The following is a 19,761-nucleotide window of genomic DNA, read 5'->3' on the forward strand; positions in this document are numbered from 1 at the left end:
GTCTGGTTTGATTTTTAAAATAATTGCAATTATTTAAAAATTGTTCTTTTTTTTTTTTTCAACATTTATTTATTTTTGGGACAGAGAGAGACAGAGCATGAACGGGGGAGGGGCAGAGAGAGAGGGAGACACAGAATCGGAAACAGGCTCCAGGCTCTGAGCCATCAGCCCAGAGCCTGACGCGGGGCTCGAACTCATGGACCGCGAGCTCGTGACCTGGCTGAAGTCGGACGCTTAACCGACTGCACCACCCAGGCGCCCCAAAATTGTTCTCTTTTTTAAAGTTCATGTTCTGAGGCAAGCAGGTGTGAGTAATAGGATCAAGAAGTTTTCATTAGTAATAAACTCATGTATATTTAAGGTAAATAGGAGATGAGCATGAGGAAGTGTCAAGCAGGGATCTTACTTATACATGCGAATTATCAAAAATAAGTGAGGGAACATATCAACCAAAATTTACTTGCTAGTTAAACAGGACATTCAAACAAACCTCAAAGGCTTAAAGTTTTATAAAAGATCCTATAATGTATAGTTTTTATACTTGGAATATGACATTACAAAGGATGAAGTCATTCCTGTAGTATTTTGTCCTCCCTTCCTCCCAAAAAATCCAGATGGAAAAATGATCTGGAGAAATTTGGAAAACATGAAAGGGTGAAAAAGTGAATGTCTTAAAAATTATTGCAAATTTTGAGAGAAAATGTAAAACATTCAATAAGTTATTATTTATTCATTTAAGGTAGAAGAAATGGAATGCACTGTAGTTCACAAATATTTATTGAAAATGGAATTTAGCATTTTGAAGCATGATATGTCTTTCTGCTGTGCATAAAGGTAAATATTAGGATATTAAAGACAAAAGTCAGAATAAAAGCTAAACGTAAAAAAATTCAGTTTATAAATCTTAAGCTAATATGTACAAAATGAACAAATTTTAGAGGAAATAATAAAGGCTGAAATGTAGAGCATTATAAATGAGATAATTGTTTCTTTGGTTGATACAGTGATATAAGGCAGTCTATAGTACTGTGGCAATTAAATATAAATATAAGCTGGCATTTTGTTTCAGATAAACTTTGACATTTTTAACAACTCTCTGATTTTCACGAACTCTTATTTAATGAATGTAAAATAACAGAAACAAAAGTCAAACAGCACAAAGAAGTAGAAAGTGAAAAGCAAAAGCATCCTTATTTACTTCCCTGATCTTTAGGCCCATTTCTCAGAGAGAACAGCTGTTTATGGTTTAATATTCATCTTTATGTTTTTATATGGTGTATCAGTGTGTGTATGTGTGTGTGTGCGTGTGCGTGTGTGTGTGTGTATTTATTTAGAAGTCACAAATGGGACCTGTATTTGTCAGGTTACAAGTTACAACATAACTCCTGTAACAACCTTACAATTTTTTTAAAAATTTTTTTTTTTTTCAACGCTTATTCATCTTTGGGACAGAGAGAGACAGAGCATGAACGGGGGAGGGGCAGAGAGAGAGGGAGACACAGAATCGGAAACAGGCTCCAGGCTCTGAGCCATCAGCCCAGAGCCCGACGCGGGGCTCGAACTCACGGACCGCGAGATCGTGACCTGGCTGAAGTCGGACGCCCAACCGACTGCGCCACCCAGGCGCCCCAACAACCTTACAATTTTAGTGGCTTCACATAATAAAATTTTAATTCTCACTCTCATAATGGTTCAATGTGTGGTGTCTTTGGTTGGGTGGTACTCTTTGGCAGCTTTGTATTAAGTTGGAAACTTGGGAAGCCAGGCTCCTTTCATTTGGTCTCTTTACTCACAGTGGTGGGGATGTGAAAGGGCATCAGAGATCACAAGGCAGGTTTTCCTGGGCCAGGCCTGAAAGTGTCAGGCATTACTTTTGCACACATTCTATTGGCCAGCCTTAGTCACATGCCCTGCATTACTGCAGAGAAGGCTGGGAAATGTAGTCTAGCTGTGTGCCCTGGAGGAAGAAGAAATATGATTTGGTAAATAAATAGAAGTATCTGCCATAGAACTTTGCTTTTTCTATTTTAACAACGTTAACATGTTTTCATATTAATATTTATAGCAATCTCACTTAAAACTGGATTTAGACTGTTCCATTGTATAGCAGTATCATAGCAGACACAACTTTCCTCCCTCCTTTTATTATTATCAACAGTGCTATAAAGGAATACCCTTGCATAGGTGTAACTCTAGTGGCAGGATAAACTCCTAGATGTAGAATTGTTGCATTATAAGGTCTATGTATTTAACATTTTTATAGATACCATCAAATGCCAGCAAAAAGTTTAACTAGGTTTAAATCTTCAGTAGCAAATTAGAGTGCCTGTTGTCTGACATCCTAATATGATCACATTTTCCTCTTAGAATTTTTCTTTTTCTTGGTGGTTTAAGTGGCTTTTTTTTATATGAAGAAAATGAACCCTTTGGCTGTCACATAGTCCAGATACCTGTCCAATTTGTTATTGGACTTTTGGTTTTGTTTATGGTAGTTGTTTCCAAATAGAAGTTTTAAATCTTCATGAAACAGTATTTGTCCATCTTTTCTTTTATGGCTAATGAGTTTTCTGTCATTTTTGAAAGTCCTTTCCACTCCAAGATTAATTTTTTTAAATGAGAAAAAAAAATCCACCCATAATTTCTTTTGTAAATGGAAGAAATGCACAATCAAATATTTCTTCCATCTGTAATATTTGAGGAATTATGGAGGTGGGGATCAAGCTTTATGAAAGATGTTTTCCTTAGGGCTGGCACATAGTCCCCAGCAATAATTATTGAATCAGCTGTCATTTCTTTGCTTCTTCAGTTAGCTATCTTGATGGAAACCAGTAACTTATCTTTAATTACTGATGACATTCCTTTAATGAATTTATTTGTAGTAGATTGAAGTTGATTTGAATGAAATGTGTATTCAGGCCTAGCATGGTTCCATTTTTATTATAGAGAATTTTAGTTCCAGAATTCGAGAAAAGAACCAAGAGCCCTGTATCCATACTGCCATACATATCTTCTGAATTTATAAGTAATTAGATTTTGTGAATAAGTGACATTCTGTCAATTTTTTTGTCAATTTCATTTCACAGTTCATGCATTTATGAAATGATTGTCAGATTATCAAAGTATGTGTAAATGAAGTGAATGTGCAATGAGCAGGAGAAATATAATGTATCGAAAATATCCAAGCCAGCACGTTGGAATTGAGAACAAGCAGGTATTGAAATGTTTTAAGTTGTATGAAAAAAGACTCTTTAAATTCATAGTTAACTGCTGAATCAGGTTAGTTGATAATGTTTTCATTTTTTTTTAAGTTTTATTTATTTATTTTGAGAGAGAGAATGTGAGTGTTGAGGGGGCAGGCAGACAGAGGGAGAGAGAGAATCCCAAGCAGGCTCCGCACTGTCAGATCAGCAGGAATCATTCCAATAGATCAAATTCTCGATCTCTTGAGGTGTGCCGAGCTCAGGAGTTGGATGCTTAACCAACTGAGCCCCCCAGGGGTTCCTGATAATCGTTTCTAATTGTGAATTTCTTTTATTTAAGATTTCTTTTAATGTGCTGTCTGAAATGAAAATGTTCTAAAGAATTTAGAAGCAGAATTATAAACCTTTATCTTCAAAAGCAGAAGCATTATTTTATTGTTTCAGCCTGAGAGGAATAATGACTATTTAAAATCCATTTAGGGTAACCTGAGCATGTTTGCAAAAAAACAAGAACCCCCCCCAAAAACTCAAAGGTTTCAAAAATAAAAACAAAGAAAAAACCCCTTTCCCTTTAGAAGAAGAGAGTAAAACCTGAAATAATAATAGATGGTGGCATTTTAGATAGCACATTTTCCCTATCTCAAAATAGTATAAAATTTAGTCTCAAGCTTGGATACTAGTTTGTACTTAGGTTTTCAGAAATTAATTAGTGCAAAATGGAACCAACATCAGAATTACTTCAATGAAACAAAACACGAATGTTAAATGAAGCAAACATCAAACACATAGGAGAATTTTAGACTCTGTAAGTAGGAGTGTGGGCATTTGATTTTATGAGAACTGTGCAGAACTGAGCTTGTCCATGATTGTGTTGCCATATTGATGCTGGCTCTGTTTACTTAGTGTGGCCTTCACGCTACTCCTTATTTCCCAGAGTGAATGTGCCACTTGGCGTGACTGTTTATGAAAACCAGCCTGGAGTGTTCCTTTCCTTCTGACATACTCATGTGACTAGAGGTAGTGGTTCTGGGATAGGATTTGATAACGAAACTGGTAGAGCCTAGGCCAGCAGTGGTTTTATGTGGAACTTTGCGGGATTACTTCAGAGACTGGTGATGTTTAACATCTTATCTTTTTTTTTTTTTCAATATTTTTGAGAGAGAAAGAGAGAGAGAGAGAGACAGCGCAAGTGGGGGAGGGGCAGAGAGAGACACAGGCACAGAACCCAAGGCAGGCTCCAGGCTCTGAGCTGTAGCACAGAGCCTGATCTGGGGCTCGAACTCACAAGCTGTGAGATCATGACCTGAGCCGAAGTCAGATGCTTAACCGACTGAGCCACCCAGGCGCCCCACAGCTTATCTTTAAAAGTTTTGTACTTAGGTTGCTGATTGTCATAGTTCATATTTAAATTTCAATCATTCAGCAGTCTTTAGGACCTGAAACTAAAATTGGATGTGATATTCATGGTATTGGAATGATGCAATGGAAACGAACACTTACAAAAATACGGTATTTTATGGATTCTAAAATCAGGGTAGCTACCATAGTAGCATCTGAGAGTAGATGAAATGCAGTAATTTTGTTAAAACCCAAAATTTCTTAAAACTTCTGGCTGCTTATTAATCACCACTTAGAAAAAGAAACACCAATATCCTGTCTCCCAACTGCACTGGATTTGTATCTTCATCTTTCCTTGGGGCTCTGTACTCTTCCAGATTCTTGTTCTACTTCAGACTCCCTCTTTCTTGAGTCTTTGTTCTCCCATTCTTCATAAACTGTTACCTCTGAGTCCAGTGGTTCTTAACACAGTTGCATGTTAGCATCACCAGGGGAGCTTTTATTATTTCATTTTTTATTAATTTTTTTTTTATTAGAGTGAGCATGTGACAGGAAAGAGGGGCAGGGGGAGAGAGAATCTTACTCAGGCTCCACACTCAGTGTGGAGCCCCATTTGGGGCTTGATCCCACAACCCTGGGATCATGACCTGAGCCGAAATCAAGAGTTGGATGCTCAACTGACTCAGGCACGCCACCAGGCAAGCTTTTTAAAAATGACTGATGTGTGGCCCGGGTTGAGAAGCATTGCCTTAGCCCATGAAACATGCCTGTACCCCTCCTTTGCCCATAGATCCCTCCCTAGTATTGTCTAATACATTGCTTCCGCATCTCCCCGATTCTCCAGAGAGGGGGCAGCTCTCCTAGTCCTCACCTCCTCACCTTCCGGTCATGTTCAGCCCATGTAATGAGGCTTTCTTCTTTCACCACTCCGCTGAGGTGCCTGCTGACATCACTAGGCACCACCTGCTTACTGCTGATTTCTCTTCCCTGTTTTACTGGGTATTTCTGTTGCATCTGGCACCGTTGCCCATTCCTTGTTATGAAACTCTGTTTCTTATTCTTTCCAGGTTTTGAACTTTCCCTGTGTTCCCCCTCATACTTCTTTAACCATGCTTAAACACTCTAGGTTCTCTGTCTCTTAAAGATACCTGTTTCCACAAAATAAATGAGCAAAGGGAAAAGAGAGAGAGGCAAATCGAGAAACAGGCTTTTAACTACAGAGCTCAAACTGATGGTTACCAGAGCAGAGGTGGATGGGGGGGCGGTGTGTGTGTTAAATAGGCAATGGGGATTAAGGAGTGCACTTGTTGGGGCGCCTGGGTGGCTCAGTCAGTTAAGTGTCTGATTTTGGCTCAGGTCATGATCCTATGGTTCGTGAGTTCGAGCCCTGTGTCAGGCTCTGTGCTGATACCTTAGAGCCTGGAACCTGCTTCAGATCTGTGTCTCCCTCTCTCTCTGCCCCTCCCCTGCTCATGCTCTCTTTTTCTCAAAAATGAATAAACATTTAAAAAATTTTTTTAAAAAGGAGTGCATTTGTGATGTGACATATGGAAGTGTCGAATCACTATATTGTATGCCTGAAACTAATACTACATTGTATGTTCACTAACTGGAATTTATTTATTTATTTTTTAAAAAAATTTTAATGTTTGTTTATTTTTGACAGAGAGACAGAGCATGAGCACGGGGGGTGGGGGGTGGGGCACAGAGAGAGAGGGAGACACAGAATCCAAAGCAGGCTCCAGGCTCTGAGCTGTCAGCACAGAGCCCGATGCGGGGCTCGAACTCACAGACCATGAGATCATGTCAGTTACCTTTCTGTGTTAATGATTTATCAACCTATTTTCTTGGTTATTCTGATAAGTATCAGAGTCCTGTTTCTGACTTCCCATGCAACATACCTACTTGGATATCCCATCAACCTGACCAAAATGGAGTTTGTTTTCTTTTTTTTTTTTTTATTTAATTTTTTTTTTCAACGTTTATTTTTTATTTTTGGGACAGAGAGAGACAGAGCATGAACAGGGGAGGGGCAGAGAGAGGGAAACATAGAATCGGAAACAGGCTCCAGGCTCTGAGTCATCAGCCCAGAGCCTGACGCGGGGCTCGAACTCCTGGACCACGAGATCGTGACCTGGCTGAAGCCGGACGCTTAACCGACTGCGCCACCCAGGCGCCCCAAGAGTTTGTTTTTCTTCAAGGCTGTTTAACCTTCCGTATCGTCTCGGCTCCCCCATCCACCCAGTTTTCTATGTTAGAAATCTGAGAGTCATCCTTCTTTTTCTCCCTCTGCATACAGTCATCTGATAAGGGTTGCAAATTTTATGTCTTAAATATTTCTCAGCATTTCTCTTTTTCTCTCTCACAGACCACCAGGGTGCTTCCTGGCTCAGGACCTCATCCTCATGTAGATGCTGCGGGGTCTTCTGATGGGGCTCCCCGCCTCTGGGCTTAGCCCGCTCCAATTGCATAGTCACCAAAGGGACTCATCTAAGATGCAAATCTGAACTGTCACTTCTCTGCCTGTGCATCACCAGCCCTATCTCCTTTCCCCTCATCTCCGCTGCCCTTATGTTTCTGGAGTCTCAGCTGGTGCCCTCCTGCCCAGAAGGCCTTGATGGTGCCCCTGACCGCTTGCTGTGCTTGCTTTCCTTTTGATCCTGCCCTTTGCTCCTGGCCTGCTCTTCACTGGCTTTTGGCAAAAGTCCAGGTTCCCCATACCTTTCTTGCTCATCTAGCTAATTCACTTATTGTCCTTAGAACTGTCATGTTCTTGTTTATCGCCATTCATTTAGGCCAGACACTGCTTCGGATTCAATGCCTTATTTCCTCTGTGCACTCTAACTCAACTTAATCTTGTTTTCTTTCTTTTTTTTTTTTTAATGTTTATTTATTTTTGAGAGACAGAGAAAGACAGAGCATGAGCACAGGAGGGGCCGAGAGAGAGAGGGAGACACAGAATCTGAAGCAGGCCCCAGGCTCTGAGCTGTCAGCACAGGGCCTTAACCTGGGCTTGAACTTGTGAATCACGAAATCATGACCTGAGCTGAAGTCCCATGCTTAACTGACTGACTGAACCATCCAGGTGCCCCTGTTTCGTTTTGAGATGCAGTGATTTACAATGGAGACAGTCCTAGTCATAGTGCCAGACCTGATTCTAGTTTGCATGAAAGAATTCTTGTGGGATTTTAGCTAAGTAATTTATTTGATTTTCAGCTTTCTCATGTATAAAACGGTAATGATGATAAAACATCATTGGCTAGGGATTTTTTTTTTTTTTTGAAGGCTTACATGGGATAATGTGTTGCAAGTATGAGGGGAATATGTAAAGTAGAAATAATCATAATAATGCTAATGATAAACCTAACTCCTTTATTATTAATTATATAATTAATACTAATTGAAAAGAAAACCTTTCACCGTGTTTTTATTCAGTTCACCATCTAGAGCTATTATTACCCATAGCTCTAGGAACTCAACTGGAAACCAGTGAAAATCTCCCAAATGAATAAAGAAAAAGATAAAGTCAGACTGAAGCCTTGTCTGTAAACCACCCTGGCTGTGTGAAAGGAGACAACAAGTGATCAACTAATGCACGTTTAGTGTCTTTAAGGCAGCATGGTTTGGTCTGGGCTTGAAAGTCAGGCATTTATACTGGGAATGTAATCCCAGTAGGAACTCCTTGTAACAAATGTACAGAGTTCGGGGGGAGGAGGGGTTATTAAATTACATTACATTTTTCCTTGTGACTCCTGAAGTTTCAGGGGATTAGTGTGGCTGGTCTCTTTGGACTTGATTACTTTTATCCGGTGTATTTGTTAGTTTTTACAATAAGGTGTTCATGAGGATTAATGACTACATTAAGTAAGAGTAAGCCTAAGACTTTCTGAGAGCTCATTATAAAAGCATTCAGTCAAAACCTCCACTCTATGTGACTGTAATCTTTGAATTGAATTGAATAATGTGATCTCATCCTGCAGGGAGAGGAGAAAGTGTCACTTCATGTACACTTGAAGCTTCTGCTGTGTCTTGCCTTTTCTGGGGGTGTGAAAGGTGGTGGTTTTGCTCTGTTCACCTTAAAGAACACTTAGTTTTAAAGAGATTATTTGTTCTTAGTGGGAAATTGGTACCTAGCTGGATATATTCATAAATATTTGTGGGTAGAGGAGGAGAAAACCAACATAAACTTGAATGTTTATTTTAGCGCAGATTTTTTTTTTTGTTTTAAACACCGCATGAATATATCTCTGATTGTAAGGCATATGATAATGGAAGAAAACCTGCTTACTTAAAAATACTTGTCTTAGATTTTTTTTTAGCTGAAATGATTATAACAAACATTGTTTTATATTGCTCACTGAAGAGGGTCAGATGACAGTGTTGATAAAAATACAAACCATTAAAAAATATTTTTCATGTTTGCTTATTTTTGAGAGAAAGAGAGAGACAGAGTGCAAATGAGGGAGGGGCAGAGATCCAGGGAGACAGAATCTGAAGCAGGCTCCAGGCTCCAAGCTGTCAGCACAGAGCCCGACACGGGACTCGAACTCACAAACCACGACATTATGACCTGAGCCAAAGTTGGACGCTTAACTGACTGAGCCACTCAGGGACCCCCAAACCATTTTTAAGATTAAGGCTACACTTCACTTACATACATATATTGTATTTAAGTGCCATTAATAACTTTTACAATGAATCTGTAATTCATTCCATGCATTGTTTTGTTGAAAAATACGAATTTAATTTCAGTTTTATTATGTTAAGATACCATCTGTTGAATTCTTATTATATGTATGTGCAAAGTGTGTAAACTTCCATCTGTTGTAAATATTTTGTTGCTAAAAGACAAACATGACTTTTCATTTAACTAATGTTATCTTTTATTATAACAGTTTAAGTTTATATGTAACCAGATTTATCAGTCTTTTAGTAACTTTTGGATTTTGTGTCCTAGAGAAGCCATCTATTGTGAAAGTAGTCTATAGTTACAGGGCAGAGTGCTACCCCCTATAGTTTTTCTGAGATTTTTATTGGGCATATTTGTGTGTGTGTGTGTGTGTGTGTGTGTGTGTGTGTGTGGTAATGTTTTTATTTTATCTGGAATTTCTGGCCTGAGTTAAGGAATAGTGTATCTTTTTTCTGCTGATATTAGCTATTATCATATATTAAATTCCTTTGTGTACAAAGTTTTTGGACTTGAGTTTATTTCATTGATCTGTTTCTTTATTCTTATGCCCATACTGTGTGGTTTTAATACCAGACAAAACTCATATTCTTTTAATTTAAAAAAGTTTACGTTTCCTTTTATATGGTGGAAAACAAATTTTAAGTGAACAGCAAGGGATAAAATGAAAATTGAAATTCTTCTTTCTTTCATTCATCATAGTCTCCCTTCCCATTGTTAATTACTGATATTTCTTGACTTGTTCCCCAGAAAACTTTTTTTAATGTATATTTATTACTTTATTCATTTTTGAGAGAGAGAGAAACAGCACATGAGAGGGAGAGGGGCAGAGAGAGAGGGAGACAGAGAATCCCAAGCAGGCTCCACATTATCAGCACAGAGCCTGGTGCAGGGTTTGAACTCACCAACTCACTGAGTGAGATCATGACCTGAGCTGAAATCAATAATCGGAGGTTCAACTGACTGAGCCACCCAGGAGCCCCTCCCCAGAAAACTTCTATTCCTGTTCCAGCACACATACTTACCTATGGGTAAAAATGTATACAGATGGGGTCATACTATTATTCTTTACCTTGCTTTTTAAAAAATAACAGCTTTATTGGAATAAAATTCATACCATGCAACTCACTCATCTAGGGTACAAATCAGTGTTTTTTTAGCATATACTTGTGCAGTCTCTAGCACAATCAGTGTTAGAACATCAGCCCAAAAGATACCTCCTACGCATTAGTAGTCACTCTTCACCCCTGGTGCCCCCAGCCATAGGCAGACAATAATATACTTCCTACAGATTTGCCTATTCTGGACATTTCACATAAGTGGATTCATACATATATGGTCTTTTGTCACTGGCCTCTTTCTCTTAGCATGTTTTCAAGATGTATCTGTAGTATAAAATGTATCAATACTTAATTTCTTTATTGTCAAGCAATATTCCACTGTAGGGATATACCACATTTTATTTATCCATTCATCAGTTAATGAGCATTTGGGCTAGTTCCACTTTTTAGGTATTTAAAAAAATTTTTTTAACATTTATTTATTTTTGAGAGATAGAGAGTGAGCAGAGGAAGGGCAGAGAGAGAGGGAGACAGAACCTGAAGCAGGTTCCAGGCTCTGAGCTGTCAGCCCAGAGCCTGATGTGGGGCTCAAACCCACAGACTGTGAGATAATGACCTGAGTCTAAGTTGAATGCTCAACCAATTGAGCCACCCAGATGCCCCTCACTTTTGGGGTATTTTGAATACTCCTGTATATTTGTGTGAATGTATGTTTTAATTTCTTTTTGGTATATACTTTGGAGTCTGGTAACTCAGTGTTCAACATTTGAGGAACGGCCAGACTGTCTTCTAAAGCGACTGCACTAATTTTATGTGCCTACTAGCAATGTATGAAAATTCTGGTTATTCCATATCCTCACGAACACTACTTAGTATTGCCTTTAAAAAAATGTTTATTTTAGAGCAAGAGAGAGAAAGAGAGAGTGAGCATGTGAGCAGGGGAAGGGCAGAGAGAGAGGGAGACAGAGACAGAGGATCTGAACAGTGCAGAGCCCGTTGCGGAGCTGGAACTCATGACCTGTGAGATCATGACCCGAGACAAAGTTGGATGCTTAATGGACTGAGCCACCCAAGTGCCCCGCCTTTATGATTATAGTCATTCTAGTAGGTGTGAAGTGGTATCTCACTATGGTTTTAATTTCCATTTCGCTGATGGCTAATAACGTTGACCATCTTTTTATGTACTTACTGGCTTTGTGTACATCTTCTTTGGAGAAATGTTTATTTAGATCCTTTGTCCATTTTTTAACTGGGTTTTCTCATTGAGTTGTAAGAGGGTTTTTTAATATATTCTAAATACAACTTCTTTATCATATATGTATACAATTTTCCAATATTTCTTCCCATAATGTGGGTTAGCTTTTCACATTCTTGATAGGGTTCTTGAAGCATGAAAGTTTTTTTATTTTGATGATATCTGATTTATCTTTTTTTTTTTTTTTTTGCTTGCACTTCTGGCGTCGTATATAATAAACCATTGCCTAATTCCAGGCCCCGTAGATTTATCTCTGTTTTTTCTAAGAGTTTTATAGTTTAAGCCCTGGATTTTTAAGTCTTTTATTCTAAGTATGTAGTTAGAGGTACAGTCCATCTTCATTCCTCTGCATGTGGGTATCCAGTAGTCCCAGTACAATTTGATGAAAGGCCTTTTCTTCCACCTTATTGTCTCAGCACTTTGTCAAAACTCAGTTGATCTTAAATGTGACTATTCATTTCTGGACTCTCACTTTTATTCTGTTGATCTCTATATGTCTAGATGTTATGGACTGAACTGTATCCCTTCAAAATTCACATGTTGAAGCTCTAACCCCCAATATGACTGTATTTGGAGATATAGGGTCTTTAAGGAGATAAGGTTACCTGAGGCTATAGAGTGGGGCCCTAATCAGCTAGGACTTGTGTTCTTACAAGTGGTGACACCAGATATCGCTCCCTCCACTCCGCCATCTCCCCTTCATGTACAAAGGAAAAATCCTGCGGAGATGCAACAAGAAGGTAACTGGATAAGCTAGGAAGATAGGCATCATTAAAAACCAGCCCTAATGGCACTTTGATTTTGGACTTCTGTCCTCCAGAACTGTGAGAAAATAAATTTCTCTTGTTTAGCGCACCTGCTGTGTTTTGTTACCGCACCCTGAAAGGAAGTAAATTGTTTTTCTGTACTCCTAACAATTCTGATGCCAAATGTAGGGGGATTTTCCCCACACCAACCAGTTTTCTCATTCTCCGGATACCAACTGGGTGTCCTACAATTCAGTTAGGACACTTACTCCCTGGAGTTAGTGTAGACCCCACAAGTTAAAAGACTCAGTTCCACAAGGCTACACCTCCCTGCCCTTAAGACACTAGTTGCAAGTTTAGACCTCTTATGATCCCCTCCTCAAGTCCCATAATTTGCTAGAATGGCTGATAGAACTCAGGGAAACACGTTTACTGGTTTATTATAAAGGATAATAGAAGTTACAGATGAACAGCTAGATGAAGAGGTACATAGGACAGGGTATGGGGAAGGGGTACAGAACTTCCATGTTCTCTCGGGGCATACCACCCTCCTAGCACCTCCATGTTTTCACTGACCTGGAAGCTCCCAAGCCCTGGAGTTAGTTTATGGATTTTTATGGAGGCTTCATCATATAAGCATGAATGATTATTCATTCAGTTTTGAGCTTCTGTCCCCTCCCTGGGATATCAGGGGTTAGCTTAGAGTTACAAGCTTCTTTTTTTTTTTTTTTTTAATTTTTTTTTTCAACGTTTATTTATTTTTGGGACAGAGAGAGACAGAGCATGAACGGGGGAGGGGCAGAGAGAGAGGGAGACACAGAATCGGAAACAGGCTCCAGGCTCTGAGCCATCAGCCCAGAGCCTGACGCGGGGCTCGAACTCACGGACCGCGAGATCGTGACCTGGCTGAAGTCGGACGCTTAACCGACTGCGCCACCCAGGCACCCCGAGTTACAAGCTTCTGATCATGGCTTGGTCTTTCTGGTAATTAGTCTGTATCCTGAAGCTATCCAGAAGCCCACTAAGAGTTGCCTCATTAGAACAAAAGACATTCCTATTACCTAGGAAATTCCAAGGGATTTAGGAGCTCTTTGTAAGATGCACTAATCACCCCCATCGCTCAGGTACTTAAAAGGGTTTTAGGAGCTCTGTGTCAAGGACTGAGGGTAGAGACCAAATACATATTTCTTAGTATGTCACATGGCCTTAGCAGACTGATACACTCTTCCTTAGGTTCATACCACACTATTTTTTTTTTAATTTGTTAATGTTTATTTATTTTTGAGAAAGAGACAGAGTGTGAGTGGGGGAGGAGCAGAGAGAGAGGGAGACACAGAATCCGAAGCAGGCTCCGGGCTCCGAGCTGTCAGCACAGAGCTCGATGCAGGGCTCGAACTCACAAACCGTGAGATCATGACCTGAGCTGAAGTCGGACACTTACCAACTGAGCCACCCAGGCGCCCCCACACTATCTTCATTACTGTAACTTTGTAGTAAGTTTTGAAATTGGAAAGTGTGAGTCTTCCAACTTACTCTTTTTTCAAGATTGTTTTGGCTATTTTAAGTGCCTTGGATTTCCATAGGAATTTTAGAATTAATGTGTAAATTAATTTCTGCAAAGAAATCTGCTGTGATTTTGATAGATATTGCATTGAATCTGTAGATTGATTGGGGGATATTGCCACCTTAACAATATTAAAAGTCTTTTGATACATGAATATGGGATACCTTTCCATTTATTTACAGCGTCTTTGATTTCTCTCTATAATATTTTGTAGTTTTTGAGTATAAGTTTTATACTTCATTTTTAAGTATATTTTTTTAAGTGGCATTCTTTTTTTAAAGTTTTTTTTTTTTTAAGAGATCTCTATAGCCAATGCAGGGGCTTAACCTTACTGAGATCAAGAGTCACATGCTCTTCTGACTGAGCCAGACAGGTGCTTCTCTGCTGCTATTATGAAATGGAACTTTTTTCTTAATTTCATTTTCAGATTATCCATTGTAATTATATAGATATGGGTTAATTTTTTTATATGGATCTTGTATTCTGCAAACTTACTGAACTCATTTATGAGTTTTAATAGTTCTATAGGCAATTCCTTAGTTGTTCTATGTATTAGATCATTTCATCTGCAAACAGATAGTTTTCATTTTCATGATAGGTGCCCTTCATTTCATTTTCTTGCTTAAGTGTCCTGGCTAGAACTTCAGTACAATGTTGAATAGAAGTAGTGAGAGTGGACGTCCTATCTGGTTCCTGATCTTAGGGGAAAACCAATCTTTCCATCTTCTGCCAATAAGTAAGGTGTTATCTGTGTGTGTGTGTGTGTGTGTGTGTGTGTGTGTGTGTGTGTGTGTGTGTAGAGACACAAAAGTGCTTGAGTGGGGGAGAGGAAAAGGGGGAGAGAGAGAAAAAATCTTAAGCAGGCTCCATGCTCAGTGCAGAGCCTGATGAGGGACTTAATCCCATAACCCTGGGACCATGACCTGAGCCAAAATTATGAGTCAGAGCAACAGCTGAGCCACCCAGGCGCCCCTAGCTGTGGTTTTCATATAGATGCCCTTTATCAGGTTGAAGTTCTCTTACATTCTGAGTTGGTTGAGTGTTTTTATTATAAAGGGGTGACGAATCTTGTCAAATGCCTTTTCTGCATTTCTTGTGTCTATTGTGATGATCAAATGTTTTTAGGCCTTTTACTGTTGGCATGATATATTACGTTGATTTTTAGATGGTCAGTCAACCTTGCATTCCTGGAATAAACCCCACTTGTTCATGTTATAAATTCCTTTTGTGTGTTGCTGGGTATGGATTTACTAGTATTTTGAAGATTTTTGTGTCATGTTTATTCTAGAGATATTGATCTATAATTTTTTGGTGGTAAATTTGTCTGATTTTGGTATCGGGGCAATACTAGCCTCACAGAATGAGTTGGATAGTGGTCCTTCCTCTTCAGTTTTTTGTTTTTTTTTTTTGGAAAAGGTTGTAAAGAATTGGTATGAACTCTTTAAATATTTGGTACAATTCACCAGTGAAGCCATCTGGGCCTCGAGTTTTCCTTGTGGGTAGTATTTTGTTTACTAATTCAATCTCTTTACTTGTTAGAGTTCTTTTCACACTTTCTATTTATTCTTAAATCAGTTTGAGGATTTTGTGTCTTTCTAGATATTTGTTCATTCCACCTAAGTTCTTTAATTTGTTGGTGTGTAATTGTTCATATAAAGGAATAGTATTCCTTTATAATCCTTTTTATTGTTATTGTTGGTAATAATGACCTTCTTTTATTTCTCATTTTAGTTTTGCCTTGCTTTTTTAAGCAAGCTTTTTAAAGCTTTATGTTTTAGAAATTTAAAAAGATTTAACTAATTTTTTTAACAACATAGTATTCCATAATTAACCTATTTGTGATATTAACATTTATAAATAATGCCTCAATTAGTATTCTTTTATATATTTTGGTGTATTTTTGGTGACACTGTGTGTCTGAGGGTACGTTTTTAGCAGTTGATCTGCTAGGTAAAAGGGATGTCACGTTTGTCATGGTCAGTATTAGTAGTAATTAACAAATTGCCCTTCCTTGAGTTTGAACCTTCCTTGAGTTGAACCTTGTTTTTCAGTCTTGCCAGCACTGAGAATAATGTAACTTTTTTATATTTGCGCCTCTGATTTGTGAACATTTTTGTCTTATTTTGATTTACATTCATTAATGAGATTAAAATTTTTTTCATATATTGGGTTATTTATGTTTATCTAGAACTAATTTTATATCCATTACTCTTTTTTATTGGGTTATTGATCTTAACAAATGTTTTGTTCTGTTAAGGAAATTAGATTTTGTGAAATGTCTTCTAAATATTTTTTCCCTGTTTATAGTTTCTTTTAACCTCATTGGATATTTTTGTTTTGTAGAAGTTTTATATTTTTATGTGGTTAGATTTGTGTACCTATTCCTTTTCTGGCTATGGCTTATGTCAAGTTCATGTTCTTTTTTTAAATAATTTTTTTAATGTTTATTTATTTTTGAGAGAGAGACAAAGTGTGAACAGGAGAGGGGCAGAGAGAGAGAGGGAGACACAGAATCCGAAGCAGGCTCCAGGTTCTGAGCTGTCAGCACAGAGCCCGATGCGGGGCTCGACCTCACGAACAGCGAGATCATGACTTGAGCCAAAGTCAGATGCTTAACTGACTGAGTCACCCAGGCACCCCACAAGTTCATGTTCTGAACTACTGTTAATTGATACCTCCTGTGTTATTAGGCTCTTTTAGGCTTGAAGAAACGGATATGCTCGGTTTAACTCAGTTGATGGCTTTTATTGTAAAAATTCACAGAGAATAGGAAAAATAGGATAAGCCACATAATCAGGTTGTGTTGTTGGAACATGGACATAGTCTGGGAATTAGTCCATAGGTCTGTTCTCTGCAGGTAGGTTAGTAGAAAATCCAGAAATTGTCTCCTTGGAGTGGACCTTTGCAAAGTCTTTGAAATATTTGAAAAAGACACCATTTCAGAGGTCTTGGAGAATGGCTGAAACAAGTGTGATGTTGATAGATGAAAGTGTTCTAGAATAGGGTGAGGCATTCCTGGAGGAGGGGGTCTATGAACAAGGACAAAAAATGAAGAAAGACAAATGCTGATTCCCTGGATTCCTGGGTCTTACTTAAGGGGAGTAAGGATGGGGAAAGGTCAGTCAGTGTCCAGAATCCTTGAGAGGATGCCTGGACTTTGATAATCAGTGGAGCTACTGAAAGGTTTAGATCCGGACATTCATTTAATAAATACTCATTTGTGTCAGACACTGTTCTAGGCACTTAGGGATATACCAATGTATAAATAAACCAAACAAAAAAAATATTCCTTCTGTATAACTTATGTTCTAGTGGGGGAAGATAGTCGATAATCAATATGCAGGGTAAGTATATTATATAGTATGTTAGTTAATATATACCACTGAAAGATTAAATAGAGCAAAATCAAGGGTTATGTGTGTAGGGGGGGGAGGGGAGGAAAGAGTATAGTGTGATTTTAAATGGGTGGTCTATGTTATATCTGTGTCCTAATGTGGTAAGGATCAAATACATTAATTTATGTGAAGTTTAGAACACTGCTTGTCACATAGTAAGCATTTAGTTTTAGATGCAATTGGTTTCTGAAGGTGAGGCCAGTAATCTTTTTCTTTTTTAATGTTTATTTATTTTTGAGAGAGAGGTAGAGCACTCGAGAGTGGGGGTGAGCAGAGAGAAAGGGGGACAGAGGATCCAAAATGGGCTCTGTGCTGACAGCAGGGAGCCCGGCATGGGCCTCAAACTCACAAACCATGAGATCATGACCTGAGCTGAAATCGGACGTTTAACCAACTGAGCCACCCAGGTACCCCGGTAGACTTCATTTTCAATAGTCACCTTGGGTGGCTCATTTGCTCATGTTCTACAGGATATACTGTTAATACTGTTAATACTTCCAGTCCTGTGATTTTTATTAGACTATGAGTCAATTAATTTAGTTTTAATTTTCCAGATAGAGTGGTTTATTAGCAATAAATGCCATTGTTTACTGAGTGTCTATGCTGAGCATGTTCTAGGCTGTTTGCAATAACCCTGTCGAGATATCAGCCCAGTTTTACAGATGAGAAAACGGAAGCTTATGCTGATAAACTTGCCAAAGGTAAGACAGCCAGTGACCTGTGGAGTTGTCATTTATGTCCCACTCTGCCCGACTCTGGAGCACTTGCTCCTTCTATGACATCATCTTCTAGTTATTCAGCCTTTTTATCTTGCAAATGTATACTTGATATTCCTGTGCGTTTGTGCAGATTCCTCTGGCTGCCATACTGGAGATAAACCTCAGTGGTTTATTTGTGATAGATGAGTATTTGTGGCAGGTGAGTTACGTCATTCTTGACGTATGATTGAGAACTTAGAAAATTTTTGTCTTTACAAGATGTGCTAGAAGCTTTTCTGTTGGCAAATTTCAGGGTCACAACTCATTACTGAGGGGGTTTTCTGCACCACTTGTAAAACTAGCACACCCTGCATAGTAGCCAGCCTTCAGGATGGTTTCCAGTGATACTGGTATTCAATTTTTGTGTAGGCATCTCCCGATCGGTACCAGGTTTCGCAGATGGCAGAAAGGATGGTATGTAATGTCCCTTCTAAGATGAGGTTGTAAAAGACTGTGGCTTCTCTCTCTCTCTCTCTCTCTCTCTCTGTCTTTCTTGGTCTCTTGCCCTAAGGGAAACTTTCTGCCAAGTTGTGAGCAGCTCTGTGAAGGGGCCCATGTGGGGAGGAACTAAAGCCTCATGCTGGCAGCTTCTCCAGCCCAGTTAGGACTTGGGAGGTTGCAGCCTTGGCCGATGCCTTGCCTGCAATATCAGAGACACCCTGAGTTAGAACCACCCCACTAAGCTGCTCCCTGCTACCTGGGCTTCCCAAACTGTGAAATAATGAACGGTTTAAGGTTTAAGCTGCTGAATTTTGTAATAATTTGTTAAAAAGCCTCAGGAGGGGCACCTGGGTGGCTCACTCGGTTAAGTGACCGACTTCAGCTCAGGTCATGATCTCACATCTTGTGAGTTCGAGCCCCACGCTGGGCTCTGTGCTGACAGCTCAGAGCCTGGAGCCTGCTTCAGATTCTGTCTCTCTCTCTCTCTCTCTCTCTCTCTCTCTCTCTCTGCCCCTCTCCCGCTCACGCTCTGTCTCTCTCTCAAAAATAAATAAACATTAAAAAAAAAAGCCTTAGGTAACCAGTCTATGCTCTAATTTTTAGTATGAAGTTCTGAGTTATGCCCTTACATTCCCAACCTCCTGGGACCCCTCAGCTCTCACACACATTCACACGCACGTATTTCACTTGTTTGCCTAATTTACTCCTATATTATGTTTGTTATCTAGATCATCTCTGCTTTCACTCTTTCTCCCCGCTAAGTATGTTGTTGACTGGCTTCCTGGTGCTAAGATATATTTAATAGGAAGTTTGTCACTGTAATACTCAGCATAGCACGCGGTAAACAGCAGGCCACCTGGCTGAAAGGAGCGGACTCTTACCCATTTCTGAGATGCCACATAGTGAACTGTCCTTTGCCAGCAGCCAGAGTGAGCCTTGATTCAGATAGTTTCTCAGGGAAGTGGCTTCTAGTTTCTGTTGTAAAAACTCTGTTGGTCTTCAGCTAGAGGGCAGAAGGCCTCACATTGTCTTCTTCTCTCCCTCTGCTTGTTCGTAAGCAGCTGAGTAAACTCTATAAAGGGAAGTCAGTTGGAACAGTGGTTCTGGTTTTGTTTAAAAGTAAGAGAAGGGGCGCCTGGGTGGCGCAGTCGGTTGAGCGTCCGACTTCAGCCAGGTCACGATCTCGCGGTCCGTGAGTTCAAGCCCCGCGTCGGGCTCTGGGCTGATGGCTCAGAGCCTGGAGCCTGCTTCCGATTCTGAGTCTCCCTCTCTCTCTGCCCCTCCCCCGTTCATGCTCTGTCTCTCTCTGTCCCAAA

General features: G+C 39.4%; 1 protein-coding gene across 3 annotated transcripts in view; it reads left to right on the forward strand.

The window, feature by feature from the left end:
* The window catches only part of TPD52 (tumor protein D52), a 109,746-nt gene that overhangs the window by 34,985 nt on the left and 55,000 nt on the right, over positions 1-19,761 (forward strand). The window lies entirely within an intron of this gene.

This window comes from Herpailurus yagouaroundi, unplaced genomic scaffold, assembly GCF_014898765.1.
Source record: "Herpailurus yagouaroundi ecotype Mexico unplaced genomic scaffold, PumYag 165, whole genome shotgun sequence".
Lineage (NCBI taxonomy): Eukaryota > Metazoa > Chordata > Mammalia > Carnivora > Felidae > Herpailurus > Herpailurus yagouaroundi.